Source organism: Ranitomeya variabilis, chromosome 3 (assembly GCF_051348905.1).
Source record: "Ranitomeya variabilis isolate aRanVar5 chromosome 3, aRanVar5.hap1, whole genome shotgun sequence".
Lineage (NCBI taxonomy): Eukaryota > Metazoa > Chordata > Amphibia > Anura > Dendrobatidae > Ranitomeya > Ranitomeya variabilis.
This window is the reverse complement of record NC_135234.1, coordinates 514,499,937-514,524,754: the sequence shown is the minus strand read 5'-3', so window position 1 is coordinate 514,524,754 and position 24,818 is coordinate 514,499,937.

Sequence of the window (24,818 nt, the reverse complement as noted above, 5' to 3'; positions counted from 1 at the left end):
AGCTCGCTAAAATGTGATTTCCTCGCTTGCTGGTTGCTCTAGGGGACTGAGTTTCTTGTCCTCGTCCTCTTCATGCACCATCAGCATCACATCCACTTCCTCATCCCTTGCCTAGCCCATTTTAAATAGACTACTGAAATATTTGAAAAGTTCAGTGCAAATGGGATGATACCTGCTGCTGAGTAATGGCAGATGGACGCTTGCTCACACGTGGGTTAAACCTCACCCAGTGTGAATGAAAGTGAACTCTGTTGCTTCACAGAGTCACTATAACACCCTGTTATCAGTCACAGGATGCAGCTGAAGACACTAGTGTGATCCCTATGAATCACCCCCCAAAACTGGTGATTGGACTCGCTCTGACTCTCAGTGGCTTTTGAGCCCGTGCCTGAGGATGCTCCGAGTCAAATGCAGAGTCCAAGCGGGAATTCCCACCCTACACTGACCGACTGTCAGGAAAGCACACTAAATGTGCACGGTGCCGTACAGGTGGGCACTGCAAATAGATGCTGTGCATGTGCTAAATGTGCAGGATGCACTGTTGGGAGCTAGGCAGCTTCCCCCATTCACGAATATTCATCAACACAAGGAATGGGAATGATTAAGGAGCTTTCATCCATCGACAGACATACATCTACACACACACGATATCAAGTTTATACTAGCACATGGCCGTGTGGCCATGCAAACCTTTTATAGCGGAAGTTCTCTGGGACCTTCCTAGTGATCCAATAGGAGCTTTTACAGGATCTGAGCATGTGACCCCCGACCTCCAATGAGAGGTCATCCCTTGGGCACGCTCAGTAGAGGAAAAAAAGAACTTAGTCCCAGGAGCGTCTGCTCACCGCTGATCAGTGCTGGTTACAATGGCTGGACCTGGAAGGGCAGCAGTAACCAAGAACACAGTATCTGCCTGAGCAGGCTCCACTGTGGCTGGAGAACAATGGGAGACCGCAGTGGACATGGTTCAAGATTCCCCTGTGCAGCGGTGGGAACTCAACACCTAACACATGTGGCCTTTTTAAAAAAAAAAATAGATTTTTAAACCACTAAATACTGAGTAGATGAAGGCTAGCAGACAAAACAATGTAAAGTATGCCTGCAAAGTGAGGATTTTGACACCACAGATACACCAGGCGTATGACAGAGATAACAGACTCTTTAAATATGTTGCCTTTTTAAAAAAAAATTAAACCACTAAATAATGAGTAGACCAAGGCTAGCAGACAAAATAGTGCAATGTATGCCTGCAAAGTAAGGATTTCGACACCACAGATACACCAGGCGTCTGACAGAGATAATAGACTGTTTAAATATGTGGCCTTTTATTTAAAAAAAAAAAAATTTACACCACCAAATAATGAGTAGACCAAGGCTAGCAGACAAAACAATGCAATGTATGTCTGCAAAGCAAGAATTTGGAGACCACAGATAGGCCAGTCGTCAGACGGAGATAACAGACTGATCAAAATGTGGCCTTGATTTTTTTGGGCCCACCAAAATTATGTCACTATGTAGGCTATGACACTAAAATAAATTGCTGTACTAAAATTGTTAAATATTTAGCGCAATGATATGCGATGTGTGGCGTACAAATCACAGTGATAAATATAAGAACTTTAGCTACAAATTTTTGGGGGCAGCAAAATGGTGTCCAAAAATGTTGTAAGACACTCCAAAAAATTATATAGTACCAAAAAAAAGGCCAGATTTTTCTGCGCACTCACATCTGATGCCTGGGACAATTTTTTAAAAATTGCTACATTTTCACGCTCTTGTATTGCAATGATCTGGCTGTAGTCTGTAGCGTGACCAAGCAAAAAAATGTAGAAAAAAGGGGGCCATGGATTGCTTTATAATAAAATTAGCAGGTATAAGCTGCAAAAGAAAAAATTGCCACGGATACCTGCAGCTACATATATATAAGATACACAGCAGCAGACAGGAATGGAGCTTTTTAGGTATGCAGTGAGATCTATATACTCACATACAGTGCCTGCAGGCCTTGCACTCATGTGGATATGTGCACATAGAGTCCCTGCCTACCTAGCGCTGCACCCCCGAATTAGCCCGAAAAGGGACTGTTGGTTTATCAGGATTTGCGGATTGAACACTAGTAGAACCACACTAGCTAATAAATGCAAGAATCTGACCCTATCTCAGCAGCAGCTCTCCCTACACTAGATGAATCCGGAGCAGAATGCGGCAAACAGGGCAGTGCCAGGTCTCTTATAGACCTGATGACGCTGTGCGGCCAGCCAATCACTGTAATACCACAACAAAGATGGCTGCGGTATTTCACTGCATGGCAGACAATGCCTGCATGCAAATTGGCTCTTTAAAAAGCACCAAAATTAAAAGGAGGAGACCCGAGCTCCAGCAGAATAATCCCGGAAATACTCGGTGCTTGCCGAGTACACAGAGCATAGTGATACTCGGGTGAGTACCGAGTAGTGGCAGGCACGTTCGCTCATCACTAGTGATAGCTAAAAAAACTACTCACACATTGCTAGATACAGGGAATTTGTACACCTCTGTGAGGGTACTTGTGAAAAATAAAGCTGGGAATTTTTTTTTACATAATCGTAACGCATTCAATATGAGAAAGTGTGACGTTAAGGAACAGGGACGTGAATGTGGTCGTGCCCGCCAAGGCCGTGTGACAGATCAGAAGGTGACTGTATCTCATTCTAGCTGTAAGGTTCTCAGTCTCTTTGCTATATCTGCTGTGATTTTCTGTTATTGAAACCTGGTTTTTCCGTTGGCCATTTTGCTTTGTCCTGCTGCAGCTACCTTGCCCTGAGTCAGTATGGAGTTTCTAGCTTTATGTTTCTGCACTATTCTCCGCCTCTTGCCTTTTTAATCAGCCTCAGCTGTTCAATCAGTGCTTCTGAATCATGTCTGCAGTTAGCCTGTGACCTGCTCCTGGAAGTCTTGGACTTAGGCCGGTTTCACACGTCAGTGACTCCGGTACGTATGGTGACAGTTTTCTCACGTACCAGAGACACTGACTCACGTAGACACATTAAAATCAATGTGTCTCTGCACATGTCAGCGTGTTTTCACAGACCGTGTTGGTTACCGGGAACTTTATTTCAACCGCAAAAATAATAAAAAAGCCTTGATTTTCATTCCTTCTCTCCAGCGAACTCTGCTGGAGAGAAGAAATGAATGGCGGCTTCAGCACCCAAAGCAGGGGACAGCGCTTACTGTAGCGCTGTCTCCTGCACAGTCCATGTGGTACCCAGTCGGCACCCGGGCGGCACACGTGTGCCACACTGATGTGCCACACTGATGTGCCACGTGAGCACACAGACACACGGACTCGGATAACTCCGGTACCGATTTTTCCGGTACCGGAATTATCTGGATGTGTGAGACTGGCCTTAGTATTCCAGCCATCTCCTACTGTGAATATCTGGGGCACTTGTGGACACTGGAATCTCTGAACCTGTTTTATGCTTAATGCTGAACTTAAGGTTTACTCTGGTCTGCTGTGTCGCCCGCCGTGTCTCCTGCCTCTGTATCTGCAATTGTGTAAAACCTGTTTCTCTGTGGCATACTTGTATGAAGTAATACAAGCAAGTCCTAACTAAACCTGTGTCTACTGTGATTTCCTCGCACCCAAGCAAAAGACTGTAAATAGACTGTGTACAATACATTACACTAGCTTCCTGTCAAAATTCTGTCTGCACGCTACACCACTGTCGAACCCAGACAAGTGCGAGGATGTTGTGTGTTGACAAATAGCAACACGAAGTCTTCCACATGGTCCAGTCTCAGTAGCCAAGAGGCAGGGCCTCAGAATCCTTAACCTGGTCCTTCTTCCTCCCTCTCATCAAGAGTCCCAGGAGACATATGACCCTAACCAACGTTGGGCACTCTAGGGAACTGTTTACATTTACTTGTAATTATTCTGGCCTTTTTCCATGCTCCATTAAAGAGGATCATGTGGAGATGGAGTGCAGTGATGCACAAACATTTGAACACCCACAGGCAGAAGAAAGCCATATTTTGGGAGGTCAATTTATGTCTGAGGAGATGAAGGATAATTATGACGCATAGTCGCCATCAGGATAGCCTAAAATCTCAACTCAGAAGGATGATCAGCTTGATGAATTGGAAAACGACGTGGTTGATGAGGAGGCCACTGATCCAACCTGGCACGGTGGCATGCATGGCGACCACAGCAGTGCAGAGAGGGATGGATCCATAGCACGAAAACAGACAAGAAGAGGTAGTGGTTTGACCAGAGGGAGAACTCGGTCAACTGTTCGACAGAGCCCCAACACTTAGCTAGATGAAAGTGCAAGGGTGCATTTTTCCCCTGCATGACAGTTTTTTTCTGACAGTCCTTCAGACAAAACAACTGTAACTTGCAGCATCTACCATACCAAGCAGAGGCAATTCACAGACGCAATAGTCAGCAACCACATCCACTTAATTGTCGCATCACAGCATTCAGAAGTGCCGGTTTCAGTGCATGCATGCTAGAGGGTCGTTGTTGAAGACTTGCTGAAAAGATTACCCTCAGACAACACTGCTGGCAGAAGTACCGGCTCTTTTCACCAACAAGGATTACATGGGAGGGACACGCACACAAGGCGCAACTCAGGGAGGAGGTTGAATGTCCACCAACTGGGACATTTTCTTGAAACTGTTACATCAGCATGGGTTTTCTGTGGGTGTAACCATGACAAGGAGGAAGAAGTTGACCAAGATGGTGAAGCAATACTTAAGTGACCATACCAGCGTTTTTCCTGATTCTTCAGTGCCCTTTAACTATTGGATGCCCAAGCTGCACACTTGGCCGGACCTCTCTTTGTACGCCTTGGAGATGTTGCCATGCCCTGCTGCAAGTGTGTTGCATGAGCGGGTTTTTATTTCTGCCTGTGCAATCATAATGGATAGGCTCACATGCCTTTCAATAGAAAATGCAGACAGGCTGACTCTTCTAAAATTGAACAAGGGCTGTATTTCCTCCAACTTTGTAAGCCCTACGGATGACAGCAACCCAACGTTAATTCAGCCCAAATGTTCTTTTTGGAAGTTGTCTTAACATCCAACCCTTACCATCCAGACCCATTTTGTTCTAGAAATCACGTCCTACTCCTCCTGCTTCTGTAACATGTATATAGTGGTCATCTTTGTATACCCCATGTGAGTAATATTTTTAAATGTGTAAACCTTTATACATTGTGCAAAGGCGAAACTCGTATTCCCTATCTCTAGCAATTATGATGACTGCAAAATTTATTTTGAGGTACCCATTATAGTCTTTTTCGGCATGTATGATACAGACCCCTTGGGTAATTTTTGTAAACTCTTGTACATTGTGCAATGTTGAAATTTGTACTACCTATCTCTAGCAATTAGAATAACTGCAAAATTTACCATCACGGTCTCTTTCAACATGTTTGATAGAGACCCCTTGGGTAATTTTTGGAAACCTTTGTGCATTGTACAATGGTGAAATTTCTACTCCCAATATATACGATTTTTTAGTCTACACTTGACATTGTGGAACATCAATGCATTAATATGCTCCACACACTTCTTCAGTTTTCAGTCTTGCACAGAATAATAATATGAATAATGAAACATGCTCTCTATATATGCTGCTAATTCAAAAATCTTACCCACACATAATACCTCTGTTAGTATAAGCCATATACTGCTGACATACGCACCACCCCAGTAGGTGGGCGGAACGTCTGGGTACAAAAGTTGTGTGTGTGAGGGTGAAACAACTGGCCCTTCTTCTGTGTTATGTCCTTCCCAATCTTCTGTCCAAAAAGCAGGTGCTGATGCCTCTTGCTCACAACCTGTAGTTGCACATACAGGAAGAACATTCAGCAACCATGTCCACTTTTTGTTCTCAGCGAAGTGTCAGCATATATGTCTCTTCCTAAATTGTTAGATAAATAGGGCATACAAATTTGTTAGTACTTTACATCGTCTGGTGCTGGACAAAGACCATTCCTGGCTTTTCCAGGCTCCTAAATGAGACTTTTGTCCCTTTATTAAACTGTCGCTTCACTCAAGTCTTCAAAATTTTGGTAAAAAAAAATGGTGGTTGGGTGTTGGCCTGTTTCTGTACATTTTAAGCAGGTCTAAGAGACTGGGTTAATAGACTCCACATACCTATTCAGGTCGCAGCCTTACACATATTGGAACATGGTCTTTGCCACATTAAGGCCTTTACCTGAGCTCTGTAGCACTGCCTGTCACCTGAGTCATACACTCCACAGACCTTGTAACTCTCTGGGAGTCAGGATATATCCTGTATTTACTTTGTTATTGCTCAAAACCATGCAAAAGATACATTCTGCCTGGTTGGATAGTTTCCAGAATAAGTGCGTAGGCTTGTGCAGATTGGTCAATGGAACCCCTGTCTCTTTCCCTTGAGGAGGCTGCTTCAAAGTAAAATGAGGTTTGTTCATGTTCCTGACATGGGATTCAGGTCTGACATACTGACCACAATACAGGTCCTCGTTTGCATACACTGTATTCAGAATTTAATCCAAATGATTTTGGTGTCTGTTAGATTCCAATTTACTCACATTGATCATACAGCTCCCCAACTCCTGTATTATACTCACCTTACAGTGGCTTTACTGGTATGACAGTGGCTCCATTTGGATTCAGTGGACAAAATGAACTGTAGAGCTCACAAAACTCAGGTTTGACGGCACCTGTGTGCCCTCTGTGAAGCAAGGGCCGCATAATGACATGGCGGTGGACATAGTGGAGGCGGTGGGCAAACCCCAAAAATCAAATGGGCATGTTTTAGCTGGCACTGTAAATTGCTGGGGAATATGTATTTCACTATCTAGCAAATAATTTTGAATGAGGGCAGGACCTCCCAAATGTAGGAGTGAGAGCCCTCCCAAATGTATGATGCAGGGCCACCTGAGGGACTTTCCTAAAATCAGTTTTAACAGCACCTGCTGGCCCTTTGAATATGTGAAGCGAGGGCCGCATAATGACATGGCGGTGGGTGTGGTGGTGGTGGCAGTAAAAGTCCAAAATTCAAATGGACATGTTTTAGCTGGAATTATAAAGTGCTGGGGAATAGGTATTCCACTATCAAGCAAACAATTTTGACTAATGGAGGGACCTCCCAAATGTAGGAGTGAAAGAACTCACAAATTTATAATACAGGGCCACATGAGGGCCGTTCCCAAAATCAGTTTTAACAGCACCTGCTGGCCCTTTGAAAATGTGAAGCGAGGGCCGCATAATAACATGGCAGTGGATGGGGTGGTGGTGGCGGGCAAAGCCCAAAATTCAAATGGGCATGTTTTAGGTGGCATTTTAAAGTGCTGGGGGATATGTATTCAACTATCTAGCAAACAATTTTGAATAATGGAGGGACCTCCCAAATACATGATACAGGGCCATCTGAGTGCCCTTCCCAAACTCAGATTTCATGGCACCTGCTGGCCCTTTGAAAATGTGAAATGAGGGCCTCATAATGACATGGCAGTGGATGAGGTGGTGGTGGTGGGCAAAACTCACAACTCAAATAAGGCATGTTTTAGCTGACATTGTAAAGTGCTGGGGAAAATGTATTTCACTATCTAGCGAACAATTTTGAATGAGGGGGGCCTCTTAAATGTACGAGTAAGAGTCCTCACAAATGTAAAACGAAAAACTAAAGCCAAAATGCTACGTGTGATCATTTGCTAAAGAGGAGGTATAATTTTTTTTATTATTATTAAAAAAAAATATTTTGCATTATATACAAGTAATTATGAAGGAAAAAATGTTTCTTAGCATTTTTTCCATTAAAAAAAATAGGTTTGGTTTGGTAGGTCTTGGTAAAACTTGCACAATTGTCTGACAACATTATTCCCAGATATTACCAGAAACCATATGTAATTCAGAAAGGCATGCAGGCATCTTCTCCATGATATTCCCATTTAGTTTTAACACATTTCCATCCATTTCAATTTTTCTCAGGCCCCCAGACCTGTTTGTAGGGTCAAGCAGAAAAATATTCGGCTTTCCCATTGACTTGCACTGGATTCATTATTCGGTACGAATACACAGATATTAGAAATTAGTCGTACATATTTTCCAGAATCCGAATATTTCACTATTTGATTATCACTAAAAATAATAAAAAAAACATAATCCTCACCTTTATGCCTAATCCACCAATGCCCATATCCCCTGTAAAAGACAACAAATAATAAACAAGCATAGCTTTTACTTGTCCGACGTGAAGATAATCCATATCTATCCCACGAAGATCCGGATGATTTGGATAGAGTTCAGATAAGTGATGTGACCGGTATCCATGCCAACCGGCTCACACTGTGAGAGAAGCATAATCATGCTTCTGCAATGTGTAGCTCTGAGTTCCCATGAGAAAGGTCACTAGAATTCATAGTTGATGAACCCAGGTGACAGTACTTTATTTACTGTATTTATAGCAGAAGAGTCAGCTGATGAATACTCCCATCAGTGGAGCTTGCTCTCGCTGTTATCAGCAAAAGCAGACATATGCTGATGGTAGTAGTACTCTCTCATCAGGTGACACCTGTGACTGGCAGTGACCTATATACCACTGGCCACAGCTGCTGGGTCATTCTTGTCATCTGACAGCATGGCAACCCCAGCGCACTGACTTTCTGTAATCTTCCTGCCAATCAGAGCTTGTGTTTGCCACTCTGTCACGCTGATGACAGCGTGGCAAACAAAGGATGTTCATCACCCCTATTCATGTGAATGGGGTCCAGTTTTGGGTACCGTTTTGGTACATGAACCAATTTTTTTTAGATGTTTGGCAGAACCAGCCTGACCCGAACATCCACGGGTTCGCCCATCTCTACTTCTCAACCAATTGTAGACTCTTGCATGGGCCTCTTGTGCCTGAATGAGTCTCTTTGTCACAATAAGCATCACCTTCATAATCCTTTCTTGCATCTGGGCCACATGCTCTATGATGCTCACGTGGGGTGTAACCTCTGCTTCCCATGTGTCCATTGCAATATCAAGAAGTCCCTGAGGGTGCCAACCATACAACAACTCGGTGAAAACCCAATAGAGGCCTGTGGAACGTACCTAATAGAAAACAGCAGATATGGGAGTAGGCAATCCTAGTCTCGGCCATCATTTTTCATGAACTTCTTGAGCATGGACTTAAAGGTTTTCTTGAACCTCTCTACAAGGCAGTCTGTCTGCTGATGGTACATCGATGTCCTGAGATGTGTAATCTGGAGAGCCTTATACAACTAGCTCATCACTCAGGACATGAAAGGAGTTCCCTGGTCTGTCAGGATCATCTTTGTCAGGCCCATCTGGGAAAAAATATGAACTAGTTCTTGGGCTATACTCCTGGCAGGGAAGTTTCTCAGTGTTACCACTTCTGGGTACTGTGTTGCGCAGTACATAACCACCATGATATATTGGGGCCCTTTGGTGGACTTAACCAGGGATACGACAAGATCCATAGAAATTTGGTCAAATGGGACCTTTATTATGGGTAATGGCATTATGAGACTACAGAAGTGAGAGACTAGAGCAGTTAGCTGGCAGGTGGGACAGGACCAGCAATAGTTAAGATTTTCTCTGTCACATCCAGGCCAGTTGAACCTGCTCTTGGATTTTTTCTACACCCAGATGTCCACCCAAGACATGAGAATGGGACAGGTCTAACTCCCTAAATCTATAGGGCCCAAAACAAGCAGCTGCTTTATTACCTTCCCCTTCAATTTAGTAACCCGATATAGCAAGTCCTCATTTACCGCTAAGTATGGAAACCTGGCATCACAATTCTGCTGTTGGGTGTCTCGGGACCAGGAGTTCCTTCCCTGCCCACAACACTAGGGGCACCATAACTCACTCTGTTCCCATGATTACTTCTAATGGTGAAGACGCCAGGACCACATATCTTACCTTAGCTCCAGAATCCTCTCTGTCTGTACCCTTCCCCCACCCAGGGAAGAGGGGAGTAGTAGTGTACTGTAATACACCAACCAGACTAGCAAGGTAATACAAACAGGGATAAAGGAAAATACCATACAAATATACTGACACAAATAGCAGAAGTAAACACCAGGGAGTGGAAGATGGAGTAAAACCAAAGTAGGAGAAGGAAGAGAAATAGCACACAACCAAAACCTAACAACAGTCTCAGATAACTCCACCAAATGCCTTCTCAAATAGCAACCACCAACCAAAAGCCTCCAGCCATGCAGTAAAAGCTAATTCTGACAGTGAGTAATTGCCAGGGTCCAGATGGAAGTGGCTTACAGTGAACAGCTGAACTTTAATGCAGGAAAGAGCACTCATCTGAGCAGATTCACCCCTGCACTGCTAAAAGAAAACTGCACTGTTTAATATGAAGGTGGAGTGCTTCTTAACCGAGCAGGAGTAGGAGAAATCGGATGCTGGGTCTTCTCTGTTGCGGTAAACCCATGACACCTGGTTGTCATATCACGGCTCTTGAGCAACCCCATTTGTAACAGTATCAACTGCACCTTTTAATGTCCTTCATTTGAGCAGTCCCAAAATTCCTCCTAGAAATCCCCAACTCAGAAATGTTGGCCTCATGGGTTGCCGTCTCGTCCTCTTTGCCGACAAGAAAATGCAGGAGGAACTCCGCTTCCAACTGTGTTGGGAATCCTTCATGATGAAACTGGATTTTATCTGACTAACTTGGCACCCTGCCTTTCAACATAAGTCCCAGAATAAGCTAAAGTCCTATCCTATTATAACTGGGTGCAGCGGGACTTTAACTACTCTGACCTCTTGGGACTCAGTATCACAATTTGTTTTTATAGTCACTCTGTCAAAAGAGTAATGCTTGGCGTTCCTGTGAATAAAGCGGACGTCCACGAGTTTCCTTTTGATCAATTTACCAGAGTCACCAGAGTCCCCGAGTCCATGAGTTCAGACATTAGTACTCCATTTATTGTCATGGGACCTGCCTGCGGCCCCTCACCAGGCTGACAGTCCACGCTGCAAGCCAGATAGGCTTAATACAAACAATGCCTATCTATGCTGTAGTCCATTTGTTTGGTGGACATACAACAATGGAAGGCTATGTACCCAGCACCATGAAATCTCCAACAAATTAAGTCCTTAGCAGTGGCCTTTGGCAACCCCACAGAGGCCCCTTGGGAATATGGACTCCCACCAGTTGTGGCTCTATTCCCTTCTTTTGAATGTCAGGCTCCCTTTGGGTACCTCAGTACGGGGATTTGACTACACCCAGTTTCCTTAAGGACTTCTAAACCATCTGGTACCTTTCCACTAGGTCAACCAGATCATCTTCATTACTGGAATCTCCCTGGCAACTCAGGCCTGCACCAGCCTTGGAAGGAAGTGGATAAATCTCTCCATAACAACATGCTTGATCATCTGGGCTGTGGTGTAGGACTTCGGCTCCAATCACTTCTGTGCAAGATGTAGCAGGTCGAATATTTCAGAGAGAAGAGGGTTTGTCACCACAATCCGTACAGTGGTGTTCTTTTTTGGCTCTGACCAACACAGTCATTCCTGAGCATGTGAATACTTCAGTTTTTAATTTAGCATACTCCTATGCATCATGTAAGGCTAGGTAATTTGGTCATAATAAGCCTTTTGGGTCCCACCAGTTAGATAGGGGGCCAGTACCTCTGCCCACTGCTCCAGCAGCAGCTTCTCTGCTGTCACTGCTGCTGATGCTGTTAAGCTTGCTGCAGTTGTTGTTGATGCTGCTGTTGCTGGATTTAGACCAGGTGTCAGCTCCTACATGCTAAAAGAATCAAAAAGACAGAGCCACAATGGACAGTGAAAAAGATAGCTTACATTTTATTCTGCCTCCTGCGGCAACATTTCGGTCAGAAGACCTTTATCAAGCACTCCTTAACTCCTTTTTTGGATAGTAGCTCCTACATGCTGTCTGACATCGCTTCCTGGCTTACATCTGCCTTCACCCAATACATGCAGTTTGTCCACAGCAATTGTACATCCTTTCTGGGGAAGTTGCCCGCACTTCTAGCACCAACTTCTAGATCTGGACCCATGGAAGAGTGTTATACGCAAAACGGCAGTAGTCCTGTTCTTTTTTTCTGCATGCCCGCATTTGTTCTGCCCTTATACACCTTGTCCATGGAAAGTATACAGAAATAAAGGACTAAGGATTTTATGACACGAGAAACGGAGAGTTGCTGCTTTTTTCTTCATTTTTGGATTACTACATAGGTGTTTCTTCAAGCAAGCATCTTCATCACCGTGATCTCACCCAGTGATGTGTCACTGACTCAGAGTCCACCTACTCCACCAGTAAGTAGACTGTTTCTTAGTGCCATTCTACTTTTCTCTTTTGATTTAGGATCATACAAAGCTCTGCAGTGAGATAAAGAGAGCAGTCATTACACATCTCACACTGGTAATGCACCCTTTTATTTAAAAAAATGCCTGGAGGCAGATTATCATATAGTGTCCAGCCTAAAAAATATGAATTTCTCTGGAATAAGATATTAAGATATTGGATATTAATCCCTTCATGACCGCAGCTTTTTCCGTTTTTGCATTTAGTTTTTCACTCCCCTCCTTCCCAGAGCCATAACTTTTTTATTTTTCCATCAATATGGCAATGTGAGGGCTTATTCTTTGTTGCACGAGTTATACTTTTGAACAACACCATTGGTTTTATCATGTCATGTACTCAAAAACAAGAAAAAAACTCCAAGTGTGGTGAAATTGCAAAAAAAAGTGCAATCCCATGTTTGGCTTTTTGCTAGGTTCACTAAATGCTAAAACTGACCTGCCTTTATGATTCTCCAAGTCATTACTAGTTCATAGACACCAAACATGTCTAGGTTCTTTTTTATTTAAGTGGTGAAAGAAAATTCCAAAGTTTGCTAAGAAAAAAACAATTGCGCAATTTTCCAAGACCCATAGCGCCTCCATTTTTCGTGATCTTGGGTTGGGTGGGGGCTTAATTTTTGCATGCCAAGCTGACGTTTTTAATGATACAATTTATTTGCAGATACAATCTTTTGATCGCCCGTAATTCTGGCATTTTGATTTTTTTCTCGCTACACCATTTAGCGATCAGGTTAATCCTTTTTTTATTGATAGAGTGGGCAATTTAAACTTTTATACATTTTTTATTTTTTAGCACATTTTTTTTACTTTTGGCATGCTTCAATAGCCTCCATGGGAGGCTAGAAGCTGCCACAACTCAATTGGCTCTGCTACATAGAGGCGATGCTCAGATCGCCCCTATATACCAGAGTTAGTGGTGTGCGTATTTCCGTCCAGATGGCCAGAAGCACGCGTTACACTGGCTGCCCATTCATTACAGGATACAATTCAAAGTACTTGCTCTCACCCACAAAGCTCTCCATAGTGCGGCACCCCCTTACATCTCCTCCCTCATTTCTGTCTATCGGCCTAGCCGACCACTACGCTCTGCAAATGACGTTCGGCTAACCTCTGCACTAATCCGTACCTCCCACTCCCGACTCCAAGACTTCTCCCGTGCTGCGCCAATCCTCTGGAATGCTCTACCCCAAGATATTAGGACCATCCACAACTTGCATAGTTTTAGGCGCTCGCTCAAAACTCATTTGTTCAGAGCGGCCTATCACGTTCCCTAATCAAACTCATTTTATGTTTGCGTGTGTGTAGCCCATTCACTATCTCCATCTACCCCCCACCCCCTGAAGATGGCTGGACCATCATTGTAAATACATCATTGTAAATACACACCTGTACTTTGTATCTCCCCACCTCATTGTAGATTGTAAGCTCTCACGAGCAGGGTCGTCTTATTTTGTCTTATTTTGCTTTATTACTGTATTGTTAACATTGTTACCTATGACTGTTGTGCTTGAAACTGTTAAACTGTAAAGCGCTGCGGAATATGTTGGTGCTATATAAATAAAGATTATTATTATTATTATTATTTAAATGCCGCTGTCAGAGTTTGACAGCGGCATTTAACTAGTTAATAGGTGCGGGCAGATCGCGATTCCTCCCACGCATATTGCAGGCATATGTCAGCTGTTAAAAACATTTGACATGTCGCAGCTTTGAGGTGGGCTCACCGCCAGAGCACACCTCAAAGCGGGGCTCCTGACGTCTTACGTACTATCCTGTCTGACGTCAGACACAATTTTTATTCAGCTTGCTATGACCATATAGACAGCTTAGAAAGGCTGATGTTAGGCGTCGGGATTCTCCCGCTGCATGTGATAGATACCTAGCCTTATCTGCCTCCCATTCAACTTCAGCTGCTGCGGGTGCTGCTGAGCATAGACATTGGTCCCAGCATCTTGCTCAGGCCGGAGTCACACACAACGTATAAAAAATCGGTCCTTTTTACATGGACGAGAATCGCACAAATGTTTCATAAACAGTGATCCATGTGCAATACAAGGATGCGATTTTGTCGCATCAAACTATCCGTGTGACATCCATATGGCGAGATTTTCTCGACGGTTTGCAAAGTGGACATATAACAGTTTATAAACCTCAAAGTAATTTAAATCATCATCAAGAACACTATTTATTGGCTCAAAAACATGTGGCAGGCACCAATCTATGCAGTAGAGTCCCTGCTTTTGTTGGTGTATTTCTTCTTTCTGAGCAACAGGTCAGACCTACTTACTTTTAACACAGCAGAACGTGTGCTTTACAACTGGGTTTTGTCATAACATTTTGGGGAGCCATACCCAGTGATTGTGGATCCGAGGAGGCGGAGACGGTTGTGGGTACATCCACTTTTGAAGCAACGAATCAATAAAGGCCATTTCAACCGTCTGTATGCAGCTCTGAGGACACATCCGGACAAGTTCTTCCAATATTGTCGGATGAGGATTGAAACATTTGACATTTTGTTGGAGATTGTGTGCCCAGGGATCACCAAGAAGGACACCAGGATGTGCAAATCTATTTCTGCAGAGGAGCACCTTATCCTTACGTTACGGTATGTATTCATCCTCTATGTTTAAAACAGCCTTGTTTCTTTCATGGCCTTATCACTTTTTGTTTAAATACTCTTATTTTTTACGTTGCTTAAACATCATTTGTGCTTTTATAATATATGGTTGTCTAAAAAGACATCAAAGCCATCGCATGTACTGTATTTTTTCGACCATAAAACACTGGGGAAACAACATGGTCCTGATGATTAAAATGCAGTGAATATTCATTAGCCGCTTCCCCGCCCACCTGTCAGCTGAGCAGTGAGTGGGGAGCAGCAAATGAATGTTCCTTCACTGAAACACACATGGTTTCCCAAGCGCTGGATTCCTGCAGCAGCTGGGGAGATCTGTGTGTCCGGTGGAGGAGGGGGCAGCAGGGGGCCAGGGGAGACACAAGATCGCATACCTGCCTGAGCTAGATGCTGAGTGCTGGGCATAAAGACCTGTGTGATGTCATGAAGAGGGCGGGCTGGAGCATCACATGGCAGCACAGAGCCCTACCTCTTCCGATGTCATCACAGGTCCCTCAGACTCCCCACTAGAATAGCTGGCTTCCTCTTATGACCTGTGCTGTGGAAAGGCAGGGAGGACTCTGTGTGTGCAGTCATGGGATGCTCCAGCTTTTTACCTCACCACAGTGGCTGGCTGGCACAATTAAAAGGTTAGTCTTTACAACACACAATAAAGCACTCTTCCACTCCTGTGTTGAACTATAACTCCCAGCATGCCATAGGATCTGCAGGACATGCTGGGAGTTATAATTCTCCCAATGGGATCTTAAAGCAGCACTCAAGTGTTATTTTTCAGTTCTGGAGTGGTGCTTTAAAAATAAGCCCTGTGCCCCCATTCTTATACTCACCCTCCAGCGTCTTCATATAGTACTTTACAGACACCACACTGGTCCCACAGCACCATCTTCTACCCGTAGCTTCCAACATAATAACATACTATTATATATAATAACACCACATATAATAGTATGTTATTCAATTTTACCACTTTTTTTTTTTTGCTTCAAATATTTTTTTCCCCATTTTCCACCTCTAAAACCTGGGTGCGTCTTATAGCCCGAAAAATACGATACTTATATTTTTTTAAGACATGGCTTCTTAGTTATGTAATCTTACTTTTTGCCAAGATTAAACTGTTATATGGTCCAATTTTTTTTTTTTTGTCTCATTATGTTTACTTTTAGATTCCTTTCCACTGGCCTTTCGTATGCCGCACTCCATTTAGAATTTTTACTTGGCAAATCAATAATCTCAGGCATTGTGCAGGCTACATGCTTAGAAATCTGGACAAGACTACATCAAGAGGTCATGCCTGAGCCTAAAATGGTGGACTGGTTGCGTAGAGCCCAAGGATTTCAGGACACGTGCCAGTTTCCCCACTGTATTGGAGCTCTGGATGGGAAGCACAACCTTGTGCGTAAGTCACCGAACTCAGGGTCCCAATTCTATAATTATAAACAGTATTTTTCTGTAGTGCTGTTGGCCCTGGTCGACAGACACTACAGGTTTATAATTGTAGATATTGGGGCCTATGGGAAAACTGGAGACTCAAGAGTCTTCAATTCTTCCATTATGGGTCGGCGGCTGCACAATAATGAGTTGGATCTCCCACCCCCAAGTCACATACCAGGGGCATTACGTGGTGCCTTACGTGATGGTAGCAGATGAGGCCTTTCAATTAACACGCAACCTCATGAGGCCCTATCCACGGAGAGGCCTGGACTACCAGCGCCAAATTATTAATTTGCTTCTTTCCCACGCCCGCATTCTCTGTGCCAAAAGGCGGGTAAAGTCCGCAATTCAACTGAGTGAAGCCAATGTGAATGGGGTGATAAAAGCATGTTTTGTTCTTCGCAACTTTACCAGCTTCCATGATTGCCCATCATCTGCTGATGACGAAGTTGATTATGCAAATACTGTCTTGTCTACTACACATGTTCTTCCTTCATGTCGTCAGCCCTCTGGCCTAAAAGTGCGTGATGTCTTAACCAATTATTTTGTTTCACCAGAGGGATCGACTCTCTGGCAAGACAATGCTGTTTCTATATACTGTAGTTTTTTTTGGTCTTCTAAGTTACTAAATATAATGATGTTCCTGTTTGAATTGTGTTCTTTGTTTTTCTTTACAAAATTGTTGTTTTAGTAAATAGGCACATCATGTATGTAGTCCTAACAATACATGACACTCATTGTTTTTAAAATGTTTTTACTGGTCAAAACATTTTGAAAGTAGCCAAAAACATATTCACATGATATATCATTTTAGGCATGTTAACCTGAGCAAACAATAAAGTGTAACATGCAAAAGCAAAAAAATAAAATTAACACAAAAACCTTCACTGACATCAAAATAAAACTTTAAACAAAATTAGATGCTCTGGTAAGTTGGGGGTGGTGATGGCAGTGGTTGCCCAACCTGACAGTCAACTTGTGGTATGGCAGATGTGTATGAAGGTTTCTGGGGCAAGGCTCAATCTTGTGTCTAAGTGAAAAATTGTTGTTGAGCTTAGAAGTGCATTAACTCCTGGGTACTTGATTGACCTGTCGTAGCTGTTTTCATTCTGACCCAAAATGTCAGCTGACAGATCACCAGTGAGGCCTAATTGTGGAATTACGCCTGTTATTTTACAAGCGCACTTGGAGACAAAAGACACCTCACACGTATCCTGTGAGCAAGTCACTTTTATCTGATATATAAAAAGCCAAAGCAATGTTTTATACCATTTACATCAAATGCATTTCAATGTAACTCATGTAGCCCCCACCATCACCCAGGGTCATATTCTATTTACCATAGCTCAGAACATGTTGTGACTGACTATTGAGAACATACATGATAAGAAGTGTAGTCTCCTTGAAGGGGGAGACCATCAGACTACTGCGTCAACAGATTCTAGTAATTCTAACACTTAAAGGTAAAAGGCACTTAAAGGCAAGGCAGTTAAAGGCAAACTATTAACCCTTCTATAACAATTTCCCCCTTTTGTAAATGGTATAACCTTTGCTACAGGGTTAGCTGATGTCCACAAAGGAGCTACTGTCTCATGGGTCTAGTACCCACAAGGGGGCTTTCTACCTGCTTCGCCCATCCACCCTCAGTGTGGACACTTAACTCCCCCGTCAGCAGTGGCCATACGGGGCCTATGATATACTACAGAAGGTTCAGCCTTAGGTAAGACATATATTAGCGCTTTTACGGCTACATAAAACAATAAGCAAAGCAATAAAATTTGCATACAAGTCTGAAAAATACCAAAAATAATCCATCCTGCTAGGCAGCTAAGCCAATCGGCTGGATTTAAAAAGGAGTCTCTATATTGTATTAGTCTCATTAAGAGCCTTAAGGAACCTAGAAAACCTGAGTCCAAGTCTCATTGGGTATGCTGTGTGGTGTTAATACCTTCCTTGGCTCCAGAGGTAAAAGCTAAGTACAGCATAGCCATTACAAATACTGGGCTGTGTATACAGATCCAACAGTCCAGCAGTTTTTGTCCTTCCGTGTCGCTTGTAAGAAAAGCAAGATGCTGAATAAGTTTGTTGTCCTTGTCAACACTTAAAAGTTTATCCAGTGTCTCTGTAAGGTGCAGACATCCTACCACTGCCAGCAAGGTGATTAGAACAACAGTCTTTCTGATAGTAAAAAGATCTTTTTGCAGTGACTGGTATGGATCCAGGTGGGCGTTCCCTCAATTGAATGTGGTCAGCTGGACTTTATAAAGGGCCGTCAAACCGTGGATATAGGCTCCTTCTCACGTGTCTGTGTATGACCACCCAATCACCTGGAATCAGAAGATGTGCATCTGCACTGGCATTAAGATCTGGAATGGATGAAAACACATGTTTATGCACCACAATAAGTCTTTTCTGCAAGGCCTGGACATGGGCTGTCATAGCACCGTGTTGCATTTGTAGCACCTGTGGGACGTACAGACCAGTCTCTGGCAAACTACTAAACAGGACTTCAAAAGGGGACAAGCCTGTCTTTCTATTTGGAGTGTGTCTGACTGACAAGAGTGCAAGAGACAAGCACTCTACCCCGCTCTTTCCTGTGTCTGCCATGGCCTCTGAATTTTCAGTTTAAGTGTCCCATTTAGTCTCTCCACTTTCCCACTACTTTGTTGTCTATATGGTGCATGATATGCTTGCTGTACTCCCAGGGCCTGCATGACTTCCCTCATTATTTCTCCCGTGAAGTGTGTGTCCCTATCGTTCTCTGTAGTTTCTGGGACACCATACCTGCAGATCAGTTCTTTCATCAGTTTGTCTGCAGTCGCTTTAGCATTTGCACACTTTACCAGATAGGCTTCCAGCCAACCAGAGAAGAGATCTACACATACTAGGACATTTTTCACACACTCCTACCTTGGGTAGCTGTATGTAGTCAGTCTGCAGTCTCTGAAACGGGTAGAGAGGCCTGGGTGTCGCTTTCTTAGGGATTTTTACTGTTTTACCAGGGTTGTGCTGTGCACAGATGAGGCATGACCGTACGAGCTTTGCTGCTGCGTAACTGAAACCAGGAGCGATCCAGAAGGCATCTACCATGGACACATGTGACATTTTGAGGTGTGAGTGGGGCCAAGTGTTGCTTGTGCCATAATTAGGAACAGGGACCTTGGTATATACAATTTATCCTTATTCTCCCAAAACTCTTCTTGAGTTCAGCTCAGCTCCCATTCTCCCCCGTGGTCCTTCTCTGTTTGGGCAGCTGGAGGGATTTCAGGACATCTAGGCTCAGTGTGGCTGGAATACGCTGACTCTCCGCCACCGTCCACTGCTCCCTAGGCCGCCTTGCTGCTACTTTAGCAGCCTCGTCTGCCCTTCTGTTGCCCTCTACCTCCACAGAGTCACCGTCCGTGTGTGCTGTTACCTTGACGATGCCAACCTAGACTGGTAACGTCAATGCCTCCACTAATTGTTTCACCAGCTCTGCTTTTTTAATGGGCTTACCGGCTGATGTAAGAAACGTTCTGCTTCTCCAGACAGGGTGATAATCATGGGATATTCCCCATGCACAATTCGAATCTTGTGTAAATATTAGCGACTTTACCTGCAGCAGCTCTACACGCCTCAGTGAGTGCCCTCAACTCTGCCTCCTGCACTGACATGTGAGGAGGGAGTGGTTCAACTCGGATTACCTCATGTGAGGATACTACTGCATGTCCAGTGTTGAATCGCCCATCCTGGTGGTATCTGGAGCCATCTACAAAAATAAAAACCTCAACATATGCATTAGGAACAGGTTTTTCATGAACATATGTAAAACATACTGTCTCCTGACTCATCAGTTCCTATGCAGTCATGTTTGTGCGTCATGTCAACGTACCAGTGTACTTTTTTTTTCTCTAATGCTGTCACCAATTCCCCCTTTTCTGAATCCACAAGCAGAAGAGTGGCTGGATTCAGAACATTGTACCTTTTGAGGGTGACGCATTCATTAAATTAGTATTAGAGCACATTCAAGTTTGATCTGTCTAGCCATAGCTGTTTTGGTTAAACTTGTACGAGTACAGCATTAATGTCATGTGGGGAACAAATTGTCAAAAGAAAAAGTCAGTGTGAGCTCACATGCCTCAATTGCTTCTTGAGTGAGATTGTAGGGGTCTGATGACAACCTGTCATAGAGTGGTTGCATCATTTGTGAAGCAGACCTTATCCAAGGCCTGCAGTAGGTCACCAAACCTAGAAAAATGCGTAGATGCTGGTGTGACCTGGGTAAAGGGAGATTTTGTATTGCCTGTTTTCTGTCTTCAGTCAGGTGTCTTGTACCTTCAGCAATACAATGTCCTAAAAATGTCACCTTTTGTTTGCACTACTGTAATTTGTCACGTGAGACCTTGCAACCCTTCTCTGCCAAGAAACACAGCAAGGAAACTGCAGTCTGGTCCGGGCAGCAGAGCAAGAGTTCATCCACATACTGCAATAGTACAGTCTGTGGATGAGGTGGTTGCCACTGCTCAAGAATGCATTTGCCAAATTACTGACTGTGAAACATTTTGTGACCGTACGGTGTGTGTATTAGGGACAATTGAGATCACACTCACTGTAACATCATTAATGGCCTGTAAGTCCTGAACTATTCTGTGTCAGGGGAACCCTTGGGTCCTTTTTTCCTTAATTGGATACAAAGGGGTGTTGCAGGGGGAAGATCTTTGCACCAGAACCCCTGCCTTAACATACTCTTTAATATCCCTGCTCAGGGTCGTTGATTTGACTAGACTTAAGGGGTATTGCTTTAACCAAGGAGGAGTGGTTCCTTCTTTTAATTTAATGATGACAAGGGGAATGGGCAGCCGACCCACATCAGATTTTCCCCTTGCCCAAACAGTGTCTGGTACCTGACTCTTTTCCCTGTCCTCAGATATTCTGGTGTCAGGTATGACTTTCACTACTCTTGCATATACACCAGTTCTGCAATATTACACAAGTGTTTATATAAGTCAGACACTAATGTCCAAATATTATTTATACCCATATTTGATTGGGTAAAGTACCCTTTAAGAAAACTAAATTTGATTTACAGAATATGTTACCAAAATTATATATATGAAAATATATATTTACGAAAGATACTGTAAAATGGGGGAGCACAATGCCATAGGCCACAGCAAAGCACAAGCTTATTCTAAGAAAGTAGCAGCCCTATATAAATCCATAACTAACAGTTCCAAATACAAAAGAAGGGATTTGAAAAATACCAAATATCAATACCAGTTGCTTGCAATAAGGTATAGGAAGTGGAAAAGACAAATAAACAGTGATTATGGGTTGAGCCAATATAATGAATGGCTAAAAACTATATATCATATGAAGACAACCTAGAAATACACGGTAACTATACCACCTTGTGTAAGGAAACTACTAAACTGGCAAATGAATGGACTTAAGTGTAACTATAATAGGGCATGATTTACCTGTGGTATAATGTGCACGTGGAAGACCCTGGCGTCCCTCTGCCCCAAGTGTTTGTATGAAAAGGGGACTTGTGACTGTAATACCCTCAGGAGAGTACTGTATGATGGCCTAGCTCCCAGCAATTCATAGGGGTATTGTCACTAACAATAAATTTGTAAGCACCTCTTGGCTGTCTCGTGATTCTAGTCTTATTTGTTTAGTCATAGGGGCTTCAGTCGCTTGTCCCTCTACACTCACACATTCCACAGTCTCGTCAGTAATCATGTCTGGCATTATCAAGTCTTTGTGTACCACAGTTCCGGCTGCCCCAGTGTCAATCAAGAATTCTGTCTCTTTCCCTCCCGGCATTGGTATGGTGGTCATCAAGGAAGGACCAGGTCCGGAGGGGACAAGAACAGGACACACATTTGTCACTGGGTTGTCAGTTTCCTAGTCTAAAGGTGAAGGAAGTGGCAGATTGGTCTGAGTGTCCATTTTCTCCACAATTCCAGCACTTTACTGTTTCTAAGTTCTTAGGTCCCTCACTACGTCTCTACTGTTTTCCTTGTACTCCAGCATACATGACACGTCGTCTTATTGTCCTAGTTTGTTCAACTCCTTTAGCAACTTTCAGGAGATCTTTTGGATCTACATTTCTTCATTCAGGTCTGGCTGTCTGTACTGCGTCTCGTAAGCCTTTGATCATACCGTCAATGAATGTATTTACCAATACTTTAACATCAGGTGGGTTTACTGGACTGTACCCCATGTCTTCCCATTTCAGCTGTAACCGTCCAAAGTACATCTTAGTACGTCACCTGCTTTTGTGCTCACTAGCTCCCTAGGCCTGCCCAGGTGCACTTATACGTCCATCATATTGTCTTTATCTGAAAAATGGGAAAGGTTGGTTCTCAGGGTCAGCCAATTGTTTTGCGTAACTAGCTAGTCAGAGGGCCTCCAGGGATAATATTCCTGTATCTGTCTTACCCTACCTGATGTGGTTGGTTCTCTGGTGGTGGGGGTGACTAGATGACCGGTTGGAGGTGACATGACATGCTGGTCTACAGCTCCTTCCCAAAAGGATTACTGTCAGCCTACTCCCAAAAGTTAATGTCCCCACTATCCACCAACCACAATCCTGTGTCAGCTTCTTATGTCACTACATAAATGAAAATAGGAGAACCCGGAGCATAATATAAAAAAGGTACTTTATTAATACAAAAATTAAAACCAACATACTGTATATCAGCAATGCTTACAGGTGCATAGTAGTTACCAAGAATCACATATTTTAGGGGAAACCCACCCCTCTAGAATCCCCATACTATACAATAGCGCTGGGAGGGGAATGGACAAGAACCCCTGCCATGCAGTAAAGCCTGGTGAGCGCCCAGCTAATAACTAAGTAACAAGCCCAAAGGTCAATGTGCAAATATAAACAGATGGAAAATCAGCCTGGGTCAGCTTACCAAAATACAAGGGGGGAGACAGAGGAGCGGGGTCCCGCCAGAATAACGACCCCACTACATCACATGTGATCATGTCTGGACAGGATTCAGTGCAATTCTTTTAGGTCGGGTTGCAGCACAGATCATACAAGTATTTCTCCAGTCTGGGTTTGTCTGACCACAGTCCATCTGTCTTGTCTGGGTCTCTGGTTATACAAAGGTATGACCGTAGCAGTAATGTGTCAGTCATAGTCGGACTTTTAAGCATCAAGACATTCATAATACACCTTACTTCCGTCCTGCTGCACTCTCTCAGACACCATTTATTCACTTGCTATTTTCCTCCTTTGTTTGTGCCTTTTTGAACAACAACATCCACTCACTGGCATTTTTGCCTTTTTCAATATTGGTTTTACATCTTTCACTGCTTCCTTTTTCCAATCAATACAGCGGTCTTTGGATCCCATTGGGGGCCCTGTTGTGAACTCCGTTTTCAGGCTCCCTCTTGTGGTCACAGATGGTATTGTGTGACTTTGGTTTTTTGGCTCCCCCTGGTGGTTTGGTTTATTATCCTGCGGGTCTGCTGGATCAGCTGCCTCGTTATTCACCAGGGAGGCTCCTATTTAGCTCTGCTTCACTTCCACTTGTTGCCGGCTGTCAATGTATTCAGTGCTATTCTGATTACTCCTGATTATCTCGTTTTCTGCCTCTTCAGGATAAGCTAAGTTCTGTTTGAATATTTTTTGCTCATCTGCCTGCAATATGATTTCTGTGTATGATGAGTCTAGTCCAGCTTGCTAACATGTGATTTCTTTTTGCTGGTAAGCTCTGGGGTACGGAGTTGCTTCCCCTGCACCGTTAGTTGGTGCGGGGGCTTGAGCAATCTCTGCGTGGATATTTTGAATAGGGTTTTTTATTGACCGCACAGTTTCCTTCCTATTTTCTGCTATCTAGTATTAGTGGGCCTCATTTGCTAAATCTGATTTCATCTCTGCGTTTGTGCTTTCCCCTTAACTCACCGTTAATATTTGTGGGGGCTATTCTATATCTTTGGGGGTCTTCCATTGAGGCAAGTGAGGACTTACTTTCCCTCCAGGAATAGTCAGTTTCTCAGGCCGTGACGAGACGTCTAGGATTTTTTAGGTAAAGTTCCACGGCTATAGTTGTTTGCGGATAGGATCAGGTTGTGGTCAATCTAGTTACCACTTCCCCAGAGCTAGTAGTCTGTTCAGTTACTTAGCTAGTCCAACCTGCGATCCTTGCCACTAGGATCATAACAGTACAGCCGGCCTATAAAGTGTTAATTGCATGGCAGAAGCAGGAGAAAAGAAGCTTGGAGATTTTTTTTTTTTTTTTGCTGCCGTGTGTCTAGCTGCTGTGTGTCTGGCTTCTCTCCTCCTCTTAATCTTGGTGTGGCTCTGAGTTCAGCTGCTGATATGGATATCCAGAGTTTAGCCTCCAGTGTAGATCATCTTGCTGCAAGGGTACAAAGTATTCAGGATTTTGTTGTGCACAGTCCTATGTCAGAGCCTAGAATA